This window comes from Rhea pennata, chromosome 3, assembly GCF_028389875.1.
Source record: "Rhea pennata isolate bPtePen1 chromosome 3, bPtePen1.pri, whole genome shotgun sequence".
Taxonomy (NCBI): Eukaryota; Metazoa; Chordata; class Aves; order Rheiformes; family Rheidae; genus Rhea; species Rhea pennata.
In genome coordinates this window covers 100,827,060-100,845,137 of record NC_084665.1, presented here as the reverse complement: position 1 = coordinate 100,845,137, position 18,078 = coordinate 100,827,060, and the positions used below count along the sequence as shown (strand labels likewise).

Below are 18,078 nucleotides of genomic sequence, written 5' to 3'. Positions count from 1 at the left end.
GCTAAATTAGCATTTAAGCATGTTCAACAGCAAAAACACAAGAAAGAAATTGCTGAGCTATTAGAATACTTTTCAAATTGTAGTTTCAAGATGTTAAATAATATATCAGATTTCCCACTATCAAATGAAAAAGATGAACGTTAGTTTCAATGTGGTATTTTTACATAAATAGATTGTTGTTTCTATCTTTTAGTACCACTATAAATGATTTTAAAAAATCTCAACAAGAACATTTAGCTTATAAATCTAGCCTTCTCCCCTATTCATGAAATATTAACAAGTAAGCAGTAGTTTCTTTAAATATGTATTACAGGCTAATGTTTTACAAGCTGAAGCTTTTTAATCCTGGGGATGGAGTGCAAATAGTTCTCTGTGAATATAAATATTTGTTTGTAAATTTCTATCATTTACAATTATCTAGCAGCAACATCATTTATTTTTGTAATTAGGTAAGAGTATAGGAGAATAAATATTTATGCATATGGATTTGAAATTAGTAGTCACATTCAGTGAGTTTAGAACTCTGAAATTCTTTTCCTTAAATATTTATTAGTATAGTTGTTGTGTTACTATTCAGATATTTTCCCATTATCTATTTTAAATAAAATAATATAATAATTACTTTCTTGAATTTTGCAGAAAGATACTATGCAACAAGCCATTCAAAAACAATTTCAGAGAGCAGAGAAGTGATTAAACACTGGTTTCTAGAAACATGAAAGAAACATAAATGATGCTAGCGATGAGAGCAGGGCTAATGTAACTGATGTGGGAGCTTACACTTCTAGGGTATGTTTCCACAATAGAGATTTGAAGTTTCACAATTTACAGAATGGGAGAGGTGGGAAAAAAAAGAGGTTAGAGGTTTAGGTACACAGAACTTGATGCAGGGAAGAAAGGATCAGCAGGAGCTGGTTGATATTCTTTGATTATGCATCTTAGCATAGGTTAGAGTTGCAGAGCAGTAGCTGCAATTCATGTTACAGACATAAGATTCTGGTCTATATATGCTACTGAAGAACTGAATACACTGGATGACAGCGATGAGTACAGTTCACCTGCTTCCTATGTGGGCAACATTGTGGGCAACCCAATTCGGAGGTTCATCTACATTTTATTTTACTCCATGCCATTTTCCTACTTTTCTATTACATTCATTCTTTTCTTTTAACCAGCTAGACAGCTGATCTGAATATCTCACTTGGCCTGGAGTTTCCACTCCACTTCCACTTCCACATTACTAGGCAGTGACAAAAGGCTATTGGTAAATACTAACTAGGAGTTGTTTGTATTCGTTTCACAGTTTAAAAATTATTTTTGAATGTCTTTTTGCAGAAATTGAGATCTCATTATCTTAACTATATTCTCCTAGTCACATCCACAATAAGTGTTAAACAGTCACGACTATATGGTTTCTAATGGTTGTTGAGCCATGCTGACTCATTCCCCATTTCCTCCTAAAACATTTGTGTTGAGTGAATACGAATAGTAAGTTTGAAAGCTATTCTACCCATAAACTAAGCAGTAACACATTGCATTTAATGTCAGTTCTAAAATGCTGTAAATCAAAACTGCAAACTCCTTTTATGACTTTGAGAAGAAAATAAAACGTCCTACCGTTATACTGCTAGTACATTCAAAATGAGAGGCAAGTATCTTGCTAAATTTGAAGAAGGATTTTGTTGACTTATTTCAAAAAATTTTTCCTTCAAAAAATCTAGAAAAAGTCTTTTAATGTGCTGTTCCATAACGCTTATTTGGCAGAAGCAGGTTGTGCACTGGGTTGAAGGCTTCTGTTCCAGTAATAGAATCTAACAGTTTAGTAGTAGCTCAAATTTACATTAAGTCAATTTGCTTCTAGTTATTTTTTTTTTAACATTTTTTCCCAGTGTATCCAAAGCCAGAATAGCCTCAACACCCTGGAAAAAGCTTAAGCCTTATTTTATTTTTCTTCTTAGATACCAGCATATGTCAGGTAGTAACTATAGGCCAACACTGCTCCAAACCAAAAACAACAGGCTTAGCAGCAAATGTGCCAGAGCAGAATCTTTTTCCAGAAAGTTATCAAGTGACATCTTCCTTGCAAAGAATGAGTATGATCAGAAATTTCAGGTACCTCATTCTCTCATGCAGTGTTGTTTTTTTTTTTTTTTTTTTTTTTTTTTTAGACAAAATAAAGGGCGAAAGAAAGAGAAAAAGTACATCTGAGATCATCTGAGGCAAATGAGGATTAACTAGAACAATACTGGATTCTCTACTAGTTGTAATGGCTTTAGAAGCCATGTTTTTTCCTAATACATATGCCTATATCCCACCCTTTTTCCTACTCTCGCCGGAAAATAATTCAGTATTGTAGTATCTGCCATTTGGCACTCTCTGGTAAATTGCCTGTACTTTCTGGTGAACAGCCTGTCATATTGACTCATTCCATAAGTTAAAAACAGTACTCAGCTTTGCTTTTTTCAAAAAAATGGCATTTTTAAAAATAAATTGTTTTGCTTTCATTTGCAAGCAGAGATAAATCACATGAAGTTGGGCCTGTGTCTGAGAGACTTCATTCCCCAAAATACTCAATAGCTTTACAATCACGAAAACAGTGCTTTATAGAGGCCATCCTAATGTAGCTAAAGAATTACTCTCCTGAACTCTGTCATTTTATGAGCACAAAGCTCTTCCTATTCTCAGTTTCCACTTGCAGTTTATAAATAGCTGTGGTGGTCTGTGCAAAAACAGGTTGCAAGCAAGATGCAACTGGTGGTGAGAACTATCCTACATTTTTGCTGGGCTCCAATTATTGTTTGCACTGTTGCAATGACCAGAGTCAAAGCACTTGAGTGCCCTGCATGCTTTAGAAATAAAACTTTGTCTTTCTTCACTTCTTTGAGATTTTGTGAAAATGATTCATTAAACTTAAAAGTGGAATCCAATGAGGGTATGTTGATCACAGAATACTTGAGATTTAAAAATAGTTTTCCTTTTTTTTCCCTACATTATCATTCATTCACATTTCTTCAGGCAACTTTTCTGCCTTGCATTTGCACAGGAGCAGAATGCGTGATGGGATGAGGGCAAAGGAGAATAAAGGCCAAAGCATGGGCCATGCCAAATTGTAGCCTGAAGAGTTTGGAGAAAAAGGCATAGGGGCTGCTTTATTTCAGATCACTTTGAAGTAAATGTCACTATGGCAATTAGGAGGTACAGAATGTAGAGAACCTATCCGACGGCAGCAGTAGTACAAAGAGGGCTTACCAGCTATAGTGGATGGCCTGCCTGAGGAAAGGTGCTACCAAATTAAACTTAGTCTGGCCAAGATTTGTGAGACAGAGAACAATTTGTATAGAAAGTAATGATCTTAAAAGTCCAAATAAAAAGTTGGCAAAGCACCAGAGGAGCAGACTGGGAGCTTTTCACAAGATCAGTTTCCTCTTGCAAAGGGAACAGCCCTGCATATGTGTACTTTTTCCTTCTAGTCTGCTTTTCTAGAGAGATGTTATCAACCTTGCAAAAAGACAGCAAAGCCTAATGTACCTATAGTTAGACAGTTCTTCTTTCAGAAGGCTCACCACAACGTCTACTAGGCCTGCTTCTGCAGCTGAACGATACCTGCCTTTCCGGTACTGTTTGTTCTTGGGCCCTTCCTGACCCTAGGACTGGAAACTCTTAACCTAAAATCACATATTCTCTCTTCAAAGATCTGAAAAGAGGGCCAACAAAAATGTGTAAGCACCTGGTCCTTACAGTTGATTTCAAAACTGAGGATTTGGCATCTAGATGCCATATATGGCAATATGTAAGTGACTCAGAATGACAACACAGAAAATTGGTACCTTGCTGCCCAGAGAGTAAGAAGTTCTGAGGATAGTGACGTTGCCAAAATCCGTTCTGTCCAGAGCTGTTGCATTTAATTCCAGACTGAAATGAGGCATTCCTATCCACTCACAAGCAACAGTCTTGAAAGAAGGGAGAGAAGGAATTAGAACTTATGGACTAGTCAGCCAACTGTAGTTCTCAGAATAAAATTGAAATAAACAATCAAACAATATGAAGTTCTCTAGGGCTTAGCCATAGAGATTTTTAAGGGATTCCCTATAAAATACATTAAAACAATTTAGTCTCTTTCTAAAACAAGAAATAGGCCTTGTGGGTAGGATAAAAGCAGAAAGATCATATATATTAACTTGTGGAAAATTTTTGATACTCTCACATGACTTTATTTCATGTAATCGAAGAAAAACACCTTGATGAAACTAAAGTAAGGCACGTGTAAAACCACTCGGAAAGCTATTTTAAGAAAATTAAAATTAATAGTTTATTGTCCAAATGGAAAGGTGATTGAGTTCAAAACAAAAGCAATTTTCTCTGCATCTGGTACAATTCAGTACTGTAATGAGTAAGAATATCAAATGAAAGAGTATGCTTATTACAGTGGTACGTTACATTATTTTGGGAGAGTTTATAACCACATTGAATAGCACAATTGGAATTCAAAATGCTTTAGCAAATTACAGAAAAGATCAATGCAATTAAAAAACAAAGCAAGTTCAAAGTAATACTTTACTTAAAGATTACCAAAAGTATAACTGCAAGATGACCAGGCAAATTTCTTCAAAAAAGAACCTGGGAGTCATGGTAGCTCACAAGTCAAAGATGAATCAACACTGTCTTACTATTGTAATAAAAAAGTCATATTGAGATGCATAAATAAAAGTATTGTAGACAAGGCAATACGAAATAGCTTTTCTACTCCAGTAAACACTGACAGATCCTCAACTTGAGTATTACATCCTGTTTTGGGTGCTCATCTTCAAGAAAGGAGTGGGACTAACTGCAGCAGGATAAGAGGCAAAATACATTCTCAGGAGCAAAAAGATTGAAGGAATTAGGTTTGTTAACCCCATCATTAGTAATCTAAAATCAGTACAAAATAAACAGAAGAACACGGGACTGAAACTGCCATCCCAGGCCTTGAAAAGATAAATGCAAGTGAAAAGGTAGCTGGCAAAAAAAAAAAATGAAATGTAAACTGGGAAAATAATTTAAAAATAACTGCAGTTTTAGCCTTTACATGTTAGGGAACTATTTAGTGAAAAGTAAGGCCGCTGGGCAGCAAGCCTCCACTTTTAACCAAACAGATGACTGACTACTAGCAACAGAGAGTAGGACATTAGCAAAGTCTTACCTATACTGTTGAGTCCAGTAGAAATAAATTCTGAAAAAGAACTTTTGCAAACATCAGTTTAACCATTGGTTAATGGTGCACAAGATCAAGGATTGTACCACAGGAATAAATAACAAATATGTATACTTGTGACAAATAAGATCAAGAAATCACCATTGTTACTATAGATCTGTCCCTACAATGCCAGCAGATAAAGAGCAGAGATGTAACACATTGTAAACCACAGGTGAAAATTCCTGAAAATAGAGACCTTGTACCTAAAGTTGGGAAACAGTATACAGAAGTGATTTTGGTGTTACACAGATGTAATAGTAAGCAAGTCCTGCTTCTTCACTTTCTGAATAATGAATGGATTTGAGTGAGACAATGTGGAAACTAGAAAATTACAGATAGGAAGTTTCCTGAACCTCTCTCTCTCTCCTTGTGCTCGTGACTCTGATGGGGAGAAATAGAAATGAAAATAGTCTATTTCAAGTGTTATTATCCTAATGGTCCTCTGCACAGACTGGCGCATATTTATGGAGTGATGGAAGTAGCCACTCACTTTACTAATATTTTCTTTCACTGTAGACTATACTAACACTTCTTTTTCTTAACGTAAGCACTATTTTCCAGTAACTTCATAAAGGTCACAATGTGTTTTAAAATATGCTACTATTTTAAAATATTAGTTCAGTGTCTCTGTACAAGAATTCTTATCTCAATATCTGTTTATTTTCTTTAAGCATCTTCCTTTGCTTTAACTGCAGTCTGACTCAAGAGAGTCAGTATCATTCCCCAAGAGTTGACTGACAGGTATTTAAGTTTTATTTCTCTCTTCTACGTTTTCTTATCTGATGAATCCCCTTGCCAGCTGTGCTGAGTCCTACTGACTGTGTTTTTAGTCTCCTAATTCTCCTCAGACTTTAAGCAGGAATCCTTAACATCTAATTAAGGGCTGTGAATTCCCTTATGCTGGAACTAAGTCAGGCATCCTCAAGTGACTGTTGTCTTGGAAAATGTGATTTATGCTCTTAGGTTATTTGAATGCTTTTGAAAATCTTTTAAAGTAAAAGCCACTTTCCAAAGGCCTAACTCAGTTTTTGTTCAGCTCTTACTCAGAGGTGAAGTTCCATTTATGCCTTCAAAATTAATTTTGTTGTGAGAATGTGCCTGAATAAAACACAGTAAAATCCTAAAAAAGGGCTTCAGGCTTTTTTGTGAATTAAGAATAGAATAGGATATTTGTTTTTTTTTTTTTTCCTAAATATGAATAGCAAAAGTATATCAAAATAGAAAACAGCACAACAAAATATAAGAAAATAAAAGCAGTGCAAAAGTATTTATGGACAGTTGTATAAGCATTGGTATCACCAAAAAAATTGTTGATTTCTGCATTACCATTTACTGAGTTTTATTTAAATCAGAAATGGAATTGTACCTGTTTTTTGTGTACAAATGTGTTTCTGAAGCTTATGTTTTAAGTCTAGACTTCCTGAATCACTAACAGATTGAGAGGCTTAGGAAAATGTCTGGCTCACAGAAGAGCAGAGATTTTCAGACTTTTATTTGCACCCACTAAGCAGCATGATGTTTTCATGCTTTCAGATGCTTTTCCCTTTCAGATGTTTTTCTCCAAAGTTTGTAGCATTCATTCTCAGGCAAAAATTTCTATAGAGTTCTGATATCATGTTGTTTAGGCTTTGGAAAATATTTTCAAACTGTTTCTTGCTTGCTTACAAATCACTAAACAAAACTAAATCTTGAAATATACCTTGCTGTTTAGATATACAGATAGAGGTTTTACAATTTTATAATGTTTCTACAGAAAAACGTTTATTAAAAAATGGAAACTTAAAAGACAAGCTACAGGAATATTATATTTTAGAAGATCATTCTAAAATATATTCAGTATTTTGGAACTTGGTTTCTTAAAAAAGTAATATTTTGTGTAGTGAAAATATAAATTTCTGCTTCTGAGCTGTCAACACTGGCTATTTTAAAGTACTGCAGAATTAATTTTATCCCATTTGTGTTTATCAGTTTTAAATGCATCTTGTCTGTGTCCTAAGAATTTTTATCTTCTACATATCTAAGAGGACTTGTTCTGGTGTAGTGAAATCTTCCAAAAGTCCCTGTGAGAGACTTGGTATGCAATACTGGCTTTACTGGAGTTTTAGGGAGCTACTTTCTTCTGTCATTGTGAATATATTGTTAGATTTTCTAAATTGCTTATCATGACCTGTTTAGCAAAACTTAGCTCTTAGTTCCCTCTCTTTCCCTTCCTCTTCCTTCCCTTCCAAAGGCCAGCTCCAAGGACATGAGTAGTTTCACTTTATATGACTATCGACAGTGAGTATGTACACAAAGCAAAGTTTTTTTATATCAGCTCAGGAAGCCTCAAACCACACAGACTACCTCTGATTATTTACAATTCTATACAGCAGATACATCCTAAATACTCACTTGCTTACTCACTTGCTTGGTGCACTTGCTTACTCCAATGATTACGGAGGTGTATCCCAGCTACCTTGTGCCACTCAAAGAGATGTGTCTCTAGGAAGAAAGTAGGCAGATTATTTTTCCTTTATGGTTCTAAGAATAGAAGTTTTTCTAGCTTGCCACCACATGTACCTCTGGTTCTTCTGGCCCTACAGCTCTTACTGGTCTCCATTTGCATAACAGATACATTAAAATGTGCTGCTTCCAACTGTAGGCATTTATGTGATGGTAGAGGCATCTGTGTAATACCTGATGCCTTTTGGGCAATACTGGAATGTGCAAGATGCTGAGAAACAAAGAAATGACTAGCACAATAAACTGGACAGCCATGAAGACTGCTGCAATTGTTACTCTATCCTCAAGCATACACTAGTGCTTCAGGCAGGAACTCTGCAATTTTACAATGGGCATATTTAAATACAAATATTGAATAGTTGCAGTGGCCCCAGAATTTTGTATTTAATCAAATATACAAATAAACATGTCCTACTGCTCTTGCTGTGGAGATGCTAACTCTCAAGTTATTAAAAGAACATTCCCACATGACACTAGAAACATGTTGAATAGCTAGTTTCAGGAAAAACTAGTTAACTGGTATGTTGCATACGCTTGTAGTTTGCTTTGCTGAAAACATATATGAATATATTAACTGTTACTGTATTACTTGTTTGGGGCTTGTTGGGAGGTTTAGAAATATTAGTGTGAAAATTTTTTTATGGTGCATGGCATTAGGTGTACAAAGGACAACATTTCTGCATAGAGAAAGTTGACTTCCATAGGCTAACTGTGAATTATCCATTTCTAATATTCTCAATGGGCATGGGTCCTACTATTAGTTTGATACGTATTATTTTGGCCTATGGTCTTGACATGACTCATAAAGCAACATTCTGACTGTGCAAGTCCTGGGAAAAGACAGCTTAATTACACATACAGCATCTGGAAAAGACTGGTAGAGAGTTCATCTGGCAGATTTAAAGCAAAATAGCATAAGCCCTATAAAACCATTTCAATGCAAGTACTGCAAAAAATAAATGATTAATGATAGTCTGATACACTCTACCCAATATCTGCAAGACCAAATTAAAGTGTTTTTATATACAAAAGATCCAAGATACTGATGAGTCGCTAGTACTGATGAGCAGGAAAAATAAATAAGGGATACTAAAGAAACTCAGCACTAGACCATGGAGCATAACAATTCTGAGTTGCTTTCTTGTTTAAAATTGAATGGAAAAGCTTTTAATAAGAAGCTGCTGTAATTTTTTTTAGTAAGTATAGAAAATTTTACTCATCTTCCCCTTGTATTGGCTTAAGGCTTCTATCTTGATTTTGAAATATTCATGTTTTTCTCCATTTAAAGAAATACTAGTTAATCTCTCTGTATTTGTAGGATCTGGATCAGAGGATTCCACATATTTTGTATCCCAAGTGATTTATTTTTCCTGTTAAACTCATAATTTCAGAGAAAACTATGGGTATATCTTTTCTAGTACATTGACAATTGTCCTGTACAAAAGAAAAATATTTATTCAGCACAGAAGTGATGAAAGGTACATGTTACAAGAAAACCCATAATTTATATATTCTAATAATTTTTCTAAATCTCATTTTTCTATAATAATTTTTAATGGTCATTTGTGGCCTAGGCTTTGCATTTCAGTGTGGAATTGAACTGTAAAAAAAACCTTCTGTTACCAGCACCGGTTTCTATTTCTCTATTTCCAGTTCAAGCTTCAGAATTAAAATCAAAGGTAGCAGTTCATAAAGATAACAGAATTCCAACAAGAACAAACAAGACTGAGTCTAGTGACAGCACAGTGTATCAGGAGATACATTCCTCCCTAGCAGTGGAGAGGAAAAAAAAAAAAAAAGGAAAAGGAAATCAGGAACAGCGTAGATAAGTTGCTGAACACCTAACGACTGACTGACAGCTTCAGGAAAGAATACTGAATGAGCTGAGGTCTGAGAGCTTTATGAAGACCTCAGCAGCAAAGTCTCTTAATCCATGCAGATCTAAAACACTGAAAGTTAGTGGTGGTACTTCAAGAAATTCCCAGTTCAACAACCTGAATAGACTGAGCAGACAGATCTGTTTAATGCTAGCTGCAGCAGAGACGTGGTAGGATAGCCCACATGACTGGAATGCTGCCATGGATGGCTACATGCTTTTTACGGAAGACAGGCCACGAAGGCGAGGTGGTGGAGTTGCTCTTTATGTGAGAGAGCAACTGGAATGCATCGAGCGCTGCCTAGGCGGGGAGGAGGAGGAGGAGGCAGTTGAGAGCTCATGGGTAAAGATCAAAAGGCAGGCTAGCATGGGGGACACTGTTGTGAGTGTCTACTACAGGCCACCTGACCAGGAAGAGAGGGTTGATGAGGCCTTCTACAGACAGCTGGGGGTAGCCTCACGAACACAGGCCCTGACTCTCATGGGGAACTTCAACCACCCTGACATCTGCTGGAGGGACTACACAGCAAGGCACAAACAGTCCAGGAGGCTCCTGCAATGCATTGATGACAACTTCTTCTCACAAATGGTGGAGGAGCCTACGAGGAAGGGTATCCTGCTGGACCTTGTCCTTACCAACAGAGAGGGACTGGTTAGAGATGTGAAGGCTGGGGGTAGCCTTGGCTGCAGTGACCACGAGATGGTGGAGTTCAGGATCCAGCAGGAAAGAAATAAGGCAACAACCAGGACTGCAACTTTGGACTTCAGCAGAGCGGACTTTGGGCTCTTCAGAGACCCAATTGGTGGAATCTCATGGGTTAAGGCCCTAGAGGGAAAGGGGGGGGTCCAAGATAGCTGGCTAGTATTCAAATATCACTTCCTCCAAGCTCAAGAGTGGTGCATCCCTGAGTAAGAAGTGCAGCAAGAGGGGCAGGAGACCTGCATGGGTGAGCAAGGAGCTCTTGGCCAAACTCAGACAGAAGAAAGTACACAGAGTGTGGAAGAGGGGACAGGCTACTTGGGAGAATTATAGGAATACAGTCAGAGTATGTAGAGATGCTGCGAGGAAGGCTAAGGCCCAGTTGAAATCGGGTCTGTCAAGGGCATCTTCAAATACCTGAGGAGGACTAGGGAAAATGTGGGCCTGCCGCTTAATGGGGCAGGGGCCCTGGTGACAAGGGATACAGAGAAGGCAGAATTACTGAATGCCTTCTTTGCTTCAGTCTTCACTGCTAGGGGCAGCCCTCAGGTCTCCCGTAGCCTGGACGTGAGGGAGAAAGTCCAGGAAAGGAAGACTTTCCTTTGGTTGAGGAGGAAAGGATTAGAGACCTTCTGGGCAGGCTAGACATCCACAAATCCATGGGCCCAGATCAGATGCACCCACGGGGACTGAGGGAGCTGGCGGACGCTGTTGCCAGGCTGCTCTCCATCATCTTTGAAAGTTCCTGGAGAACTGGAGAGGTGCCTGAGGGGAGAGTAGTGGACGTTGTGTACCTTGACTTCAGCAAGGCTTTTGACACTGTCTCCCATAACATCCTCCTAGATAAGCTCAGGAAGTGTGGGTTAGACGAGTGGACAGTGAGGTGGATTGAAAACTGTCTGAAAGGCAGAGCTCAGAGGGTTGTCATCAGTGGCGTGGAGTCCAGTTGGAGGCCTGCAGCTAGTGGCGTCCCCCAGGGCTCCATACTTGGGGTTCCCATCCTGTTCAACTTTTTCATCAATGACCTGGATGAGGGGACAGAGTGCCTCCTCAGCAAGTCTGCAGATGATACCAAGCTGGGAGGAGTGGTTGACACACCAGAGGGCTGTGCTGCCATTCAGAGAGACCTGGACAGGCTGGACAGTTGGGTAGAGAGGAACCTCATGAAGTTCAACAAGGACAAGTGCAGAGACCTGCACCTAGGGAAAAACAACCCTAGGCACCAGGACAAGCTGAGGGCTGACCTGCTGGAGAGCAGCTCTGCAGAGAAGGACCTGGGAATTCTGGTGGATGACAAGTTAACCATGAGCCAGCAATGTGCCCTTGTGGCCAAGAAGGCCAATGGTCTACTGGGCTGCATTAGGAAGAGCATTGCCAGCAGGTCGAGGGAGGTGATCCTGCCCCTCTACTCAGCCCTGGCGAGGCCTCATCTCGAGTCCTGTGTCCACTTCTGGGCTCCTCACTACAAGGGAGACATGGAACTACTGGAGAGAGGCCAGCATAGGGCTACGAGGATGACCAGAGGGCTGCAGCATCTGCCTGATGAGGAGCGGCTGCGAGAGCTGGGCCTCTTCAGCCTGGGGAACAAAGACTGAGGGGGGATCTTATCAATGTGTACAAGTACCTGAAGGGAGGGTGTCAAGGGGACGGGGACAAACTCTTTTCAGTTGTCCCGTGTGACAGGACAAGAGGCAATGGGCAGAAACTGAAGCACAGGAAGTTCCGCCTGACCTTGAGGGGGAATTTCTTCCCTGTGAGAGTGACAGAGCCATGGCCCAGGTTGCCCAGAGAGGTTGTGGAGTCTCCTTCTCTGGAGCTCTTCAAGGCCTGCCTGGATGCAACCCTGTCTACCATGCTCTAGGTGACCCTGCTGAGCAGGGAGGTTGGACTAGATGATCTCCAGAGGTCTCCTCCAACCTTACTGAATCTATGATTCTATGATAATCCAGATGCTTTAAGTGACAACCATGAATGTTAAATATGTTGACTTATAACTCCTGTACAGCATGCATATCTGGCTTTAAAAGATCATTCTGTGAAACAGCATTACTTCTTCAGTCATGAAAAATCTTTTTTTTTTTTTTTGGAACTCTCCAATGTTTTAACATATGCTGAACATAAAGTCCATTGCAGAGAGGACAATTTCACTGAATAAACAGAAGCTAAATGAGGATTGAAATTTCAATGAAATTTCCAAATAAATAATTGAAAGAGTTTCACAGTGTTTCTTTGCATTGATGAAGTATCAACAGAATTTTTGCACACCCTCTAAGCAGACTACGACTGAAGAGTATTACCCGAGTTCCATGAAGAAAATGAAACAGCCTTCTGTTCTAACAGTAAGAGCAGTTTTAGGAGCTCAAAATGGAAGACAGCTCTTATTACCTTATTTTCATTAAAGCTATATGGATCAGATCCAGCCAAAGACCATGATCCTACACTTGAATCCTTTACCATATAAAATCACATACATATATACATCAAATATATCTGTAATATATCAGCATAGAAATTTGCACAGCAGAAAGGTGCTTCCTTCTAGCAGAGAGCTCACAGACCTCAGGCATGTGCCAGCCACCACCACCTCCATGAAGAGAGGAAAGAAGAGGACAAGATAGAGCACAGTTCCATCAATCTTCCACTAGAATGATGTTCCTTAGGTGCTATAGGAAAGCAATGGAGGGCTCTAACTTACACTGTTAGAGCCATTTTCTGCATTTCTCCTGTTTTCAAATATTTTTTGCAACTTTGCATTCTTATCAATATACCAACCTCTTTTTTTAAAAATACGGCTGCGGACCCATCAGATCTCAAACAGAACTATTATATGCACAAGTGACTTCTGCTCACATTGTCCTGCAGTCTCCTCCTCTCCATTAGCCTGAACGACAGGTATCCAGAACACGCACTGTGAGAGAGACCCTGGCACTAAATCGAAGCTGAGGAGAGAGAAGAAAAAGGGATAAAGGTAGTAGGGATAATGATAAGGAAAGAAGTTGGTAATAGAGTACATGACCAAATGCCACAGTACAGGCTCCTGATATATTGTTTTTTATATCTGAAAACAAGGTGATTTGAGAGAACTATGGATGATAGAACTGTGTGTGTAATTTCAATATTCAGTATCAGTATTAATTAAAAATAAAATCTCTCTATCCCCTCTCATTATTTCCAGTTATATACCTAAGGATTACATTAGCACTTTTACTATTAGCACACCAGCACCCTGGGAGCTCATATTCACTTACTTGTCCATTACAATCCCTGAACTTTCTTCAGAGTAACGCAAGCATTCTTTAAAAAACTATGAATCTAGTTTGTATTTCCTGGTTCTACCAGGATGACTTTGCATGGGGCTGCACTTAAACAAATTTTTGAGCAAACACAAGTTATTAAACAAAGTAGATTCCTCTGTATAACTGTTTTGTTGTCATTGATACTTACTATTCCATCAATCTTTGCATCAGTCACAAATTTTATTTTCAGTGATCTTTGATCACACTCCTTTGATAAAAATGTTCAAAAGCATGAATATTGATTCCTGCAAAACAATATCATTCAGCAAGAATTGCCTACCACCATTACTCTGAGATCTTTCAGTCAGAAAGTTGTGCCCACTGAACACATGCTCTAGAGATACTTTGATAGCATATAGCAACTTCTTCTTAAGCAGAAAGTCACTTAGTACCAAATAAAACATCTATAAAAGCTATGTTACAGTTACGTAGTTACTTTTATACCAATCTTGTAATCTTTTCAAAGCATTAAGTCACCTTTGTTTGACAGCAGCTATTTTCCCTAGAATTGTACTGTTTCCCATTAATTATATTCTTATCCTTTAATTCTTTTTTTTTTTTTTTTTGTTTTAATCAGCTTAATCACATATGAGTTTTCTATTAGATGCCAGTCTAATCAGTTCATAGTCAACTCAATCTTTTTAAACACTGGCATAACATTAGCACAGACACAGTCTTCTGGAACTTCATGAGAAAAAGTTACAGCTAACATCAACAAGTTAAAGATCCAAATAGCAGATCTTTAAATGTATAAGTTAATTCCATACAGATAACCTAGTAACAGGCATGACATTAATGTCCATACCAAATGCCCTCGATTTCATTCAAATTTAACATAGGATTAGTTCAGGTAAAAGTTCAGATAAAACCATATGCAACCGATATAAAGAGAAAAGAGGCAGTTTCAACTACTTCTGATTTTTATTCTCAATAAACAATCACATTTTCCCTTCTTCCTTCCTGTTAGGATATGAAGATACACGAAATAGCAAGAATAATTGATTTCTATCTAGGAAGACTAAGGAAACTGTCTGCAAAAGAGAAATGCATCAAAAAAATAAGTATTTTTACTTAAGTTTCAGCTAATATTTAGTCTTTAAGTAACATTAAATAATAAAAACACATATTTTACACGTTAATTTTCAGAAATCCCCTAGAAGCAGCATTATCAAACCAGAACATATGTGCTAGTAATGTAAACCATACCAAAGTAATCCAATGGATATTATTTGATTGCATACTGAAGATTTATTTTAAACAGAACAGAAAAAGGAATACAGAATATAACTGATGTTTTTAAAAGTACAGAGAAAGTTGACAATCAGAAGAAAATGGCTTCCTTACACGGAGAGACGAATTACAGATCAATTTCATCTTGACAAAAATGTCTAACATGTATAAAGAAAGCAAATTTGTAATGTTTATCTCTACTGGACTTAAGAGTAGTAAACATCAAATTATCAGAGATTACAGAGCAGTAGGTTTTATAAAGCAAAAGGAAGTAATCATGGCATAAAGTATTACCTACCATTTTGAGTTTTGCAACTTCAGCATTCTTTAAACTGACTAGTTTAGTATACAACTTCCTACTAAAACTTTCAGAAAATACTCATCATGCAGAGTCAACTAGATCATTACTTGAAACCTGGGCTATGTCCAAATTTTATTTTTGACTCAGAGTGTTTCTAAAATATATTCAAAACTTTGTCCTCTTATGGCTGCTTACATTAAAAGTTGTATTAATCTTTCTTAACAACTGATTGTCTCTCTTCTTGATCATATCAGTCTCTCCTGAATTCTCCTCTATTTTTTTAAAACAGGTATTTCTTGTACTCATCTTTAAAGTATCTCAGGGGTCATCTCTTTTTATCTGTTCTCTTCTGACTCCTCAACCTACCTTGTTATCACCCATTTCCTGGTTTCCTTGTCATAACTATTCATTTGACTATTTCTCCTATAAATATCTTTTACCCTGTTTCTGAGTTACATAGCATAGTACATTACTTTATTGCCTCCCTTCTCTAATAGTACACGTATCTCTTGTTAAATAAAATAATATAGAATCATAAAACAGTAAGGTTGGAAGGGACCTCTGGAGATTATCTAGTCCAATCCTCAGCAAAACCCATATGGGGACTGAACCCGCAACCTTGGCATTAGCAGTACCACACTCTAACCAACTGAGCTAAACCTGCCCCCAATAAGGGCAGAAAGATCACAGAATCATAGAATGATAAGGCTGGAAGGGACCGCTGGAGACCATCTAGTCCAGCCCTCAGTGTAGCCCATATGAGGATTGAACCCGCAACCTTGGCATTAGCAGCACCATGCTCTAACCAGCTGAGTATACTACCCTGCTGTTTCTCCTCTCTAAAATTCCATGCATCTCTTCTTGTCTCAGAATATAAAACACAAGAACTGCATCTTAAGTAGTGATTACTATGGCAGAGTCAACCACAACTAGGGAGTCCAGATGGGGGTTTATCATAACAAATAATAAAAAGTTAAAACAATACAGGAATTCTTTCCTCAAAAATCATGTTTTTCAACAAAAAGCCTTCTGAGTTAACTCTTCTTCTCAAGAATTCAAATTTCAAAGAAATTGCAAGTGGCTCTTAATTCCAGTGTAAACTACTATGCTACAGGATATTGCAGCAGGAAGTAATTTGATTCTAAAATTCTGATCAGTCTAATGTGCAATGGAATAGTAAACAAAAGCTTGCATTATTGTCAAAGAAAAAAGCTGCATAATTATAGCAGGTAAAGAGCCAGTTTAATCTGTCTCTGAACTTTATCCACAGTAAATTCCTCAAGGTTTATTGAAGGAATCAATTGTGTCCACCTTCTCTCCAAAAACCTTCCTAGCATGGTACTCACCAACAGATAAGCAATATCGCAGGCAGCCATTAACTTTGGGATCATCTTATTTTTCTGCAGAACTCTTGAGCACATATTTAGGAAGTTTTACATGGGGAAGTGCAAATAGCTACCACTGTTGTTCAAGTTCACCACACAGGTGCCCTAAGCCTGCCAGTAAGGGCAAAATGTAAATATAAATAGAAGTACCCCAGATGTATTTATAGCTCAGAAACTCAAAACATATTAGCTTAGCAGAAATATGGCTCCTGAACAGAAATCAGCCTACGCCCACCCACTCTACACCCAGGTGGAATGAAAATGAAGTACCTGCAGTAGCAAACACATACATATTCTGAATGACACATCTCTTACATACTGTTTATGAAGAAAACTCCTCCATACCAACCATGTTTTCTGGAGTTTATACAGAAAAAAAAGGGTGTGTGTGTGTGGGGGGGGGAAATACAAACAAGCTATACCATACAAGCCAGTACAAACTGATGTGAGAGTTACAACCAAGTCATTTTCTTATGGTCAAAAACAACTTCTGCAGACCGAGATTTATAAACTGTATAGTAACAATATTACACAAAAGAAAGGCCTAACTAGTTAACTAAACCACAATAGTATCAGACCACCTGAAGCTAACAGTATTGTGATATTTTACAGGGAGAAAGATGACCCACATTAAGGTGTTTCCCAGGTTATTGTGTTCAGCTGGGGATTGACTCCCAGTCCTCTACTGATGGTAGATGAGAAGTGCCAAGTGTCTCCCAGTCAGATTTCATCTGTATGTTACTGAAAGGCACACACCTACCTGTTTCTTGAGAGATTGTTTTCTAGGAGTGAGGGCACAAGGCTGAGAGGGTTCTTACTCTGCTTTCTATACTACTTCTGGCCTATTGGGCAGATTTCCCATTTATTAAAACAGAAATCATGATTTTGCCTCTACTAAAAAGTACAGAATGATCTGCAGGCAGAAAATGCTAAGAGCTTCCTATTAGCATTAAGGCTGCAAAAGAGATTTCAGCATTCAAGGCTAAAGGAGCTTAGAAATTAAAAAACATGCAGACCTGTGATTATTCCACAAGCGTTCAACTTTGGACCCTACCGCTGACGTGTGAGGACTGCAATACGCCACCCCCTCACTTAACCAGCATTTCGGAAAGAGGTTCATTAAGGCATGCCTTCCCGGCCTCGCCACGCTTTCGTGCACAATTTTCCCCTCCGCTCCCGCAGTTTCCCCGGCACGGCTGGCCGCCAGGCCAGGCCCGCCCCTGCCCCCCGGGCGCGGGCCGGGCCGAGCCGGCCGCACAGGCCGTAACGGCAGCAGGGCGCAGAGCGGCCACCGAGCGCCGGCGAAGAGTCTAGAACGAGCCGACCCGGGGGAGCCGGAGGCCGCGCCAGGGCCGGCGGCGCTCCCTGGCGAGACCGCCGCCAGCTGGAGACGGAGCCGCGGCCCGGCGCAGCCGCCCCTCGGGCCGCGCCGTCCCCGCCCGCCCGCGCAACCCCCGCCGCCGCCGCCGCCGCTCGCTTCATTCACTAACCGGTTCTCGCCGGCTGCCTCCGCCTCTTGACACCCTCCCGCCCCCGCCCAGCCGGCTGCGGCCAC

General features: G+C 39.0%; 1 protein-coding gene across 7 annotated transcripts in view; it reads right to left on the bottom strand.

The window, feature by feature from the left end:
- The window catches only part of LGSN (lengsin, lens protein with glutamine synthetase domain), an 85,534-nt gene extending 67,484 nt beyond the window's left edge, over positions 1–18,050 (bottom strand). For 4 of the 7 annotated variants that reach the window (XR_009957770.1, XR_009957771.1, XR_009957769.1 and 1 more), the window contains exons 1-5: positions 18,014–18,050; positions 13,162–13,250; positions 7,625–7,714; positions 5,180–5,220; positions 3,828–3,950 (exon numbers count right to left, since the gene is read on the bottom strand). The gene's annotated coding sequence lies outside the window, so the exon portion shown is untranslated. Of the gene's footprint in view, positions 1–3,827; positions 3,951–4,569; positions 4,648–5,179; positions 5,221–7,624; positions 7,715–13,083; positions 13,251–18,013 lie in introns of those variants that run through there. The other 3 variants (XM_062571092.1, XM_062571093.1, XM_062571094.1) reach the window with 3 other exon arrangements.
- Positions 18,051–18,078: the final 28 nt, after the last annotated feature.